We start from the raw sequence: 1,283 nt of genomic DNA, 5'->3' as shown, positions 1-1,283 counted from the left end.
TAGGGGTTGGATTCGAACCGAGTCTCCAACTAGGAGCGGTGAAAGATTCGTTGCCCCTTTGTCGTGCTGAATTTTCTGTTCCGCTCTCCGCTGTCTTATGTGTTGCTGAACATGTTTCGGTACTTTGGGAAGGAGAGCGGCCGCTTGGAGCGGTAATAGAGGTCGAGTCTGTCGACAGAGAAATTTCTGCGCCGGCGACAGCCCATCTCGCTGAGGAGTGTTTCGCCACTCCAGGAGCGCTGGCTCGAGGTCCGATAGTTCGAGCGTGGTTTTCTTGACCAATCGTTTCGCAACCTTGACAGCTGATTCTGCCTTTCCATTGCTTGAATGGAAATGTGGTGAACTCCGTTCGTGCTGAACTTTCCATTGTTTGAGAAATTCTTGGAAAGCTCCGGAAAGGTATATGGGGTCGCTGTCTGTCCTGAACTCCCTTGGCCGCCCATACTCCGCGAAGAGTTTCTTCGTGACATCGATAACGTGGTTTGTGGTCGCTGTACGGCCTAATTTCGTTATGGGGAAATAGTCGCTGTAGCCGTCTACGGTGACCACATATTGTTGCCCTTGCCAGTCGAAGAGGTCTTGGTGAATGATGTCCCATGGATGTTTGGGAATTTCGCCGTTGATGAGTTTTTCTTTGGGTTGTTTGGTGGAGAACGTTTGGCACGATTGGCAAGCCTCAACCATCGTTTTGATATCATTTCTCATGCCTGGCCAAGCTACCACGTGTCGGGCCCGACGGAATGTGGCTTCGAAACCTAGATGAGACCTGTGGCATCTCCGTAGCATGTCCTTCCTCAAACTTTTAGGAATGATGCACGCCTACCCTATGAAGATGATGCTGTCGTTTGAGTTTCAGGTTGTATCGTTGTAGGGCGAGACGCATCCGCTGCAATCGTTTCGGGCATTTTTCGAGCGGTTTCTCGAAAATGCGCACCAACGGCTTGTGATCCGTCTCGATTGTGATGTCTGTAGCGAATCGAGTTCGCTGTCAAAGCGGTCTCGCTCTACGTACCCGCGGGCTCAAGAGATATGCTACAGATATAAAATAATGGAATAATGATTTATGAAAGTCAACGCAAATGATCATATGGAGTGCTCATATAACTGTATGAGAGATCAATAAATGCCGCGGCTTCGAAAGGGATCGATGACGAGACACGTCGCACGGTGCACGTGCACGACGACACACACTTCAGGGTGTCCAATCGGGGCTTCAAGACTCATGCTTGAGCCCAGTCCGAGATTTGCGAATTAAGGACAGTAATCCTGTGAAAACGTCGTTG

Source organism: Galendromus occidentalis, unplaced genomic scaffold, assembly GCF_000255335.2.
Source record: "Galendromus occidentalis unplaced genomic scaffold, Mocc_1.1 scf7180000075520, whole genome shotgun sequence".
Taxonomy (NCBI): domain Eukaryota; kingdom Metazoa; phylum Arthropoda; class Arachnida; order Mesostigmata; family Phytoseiidae; genus Galendromus; species Galendromus occidentalis.
Note: the sequence above shows the minus strand (reverse complement) of the source record.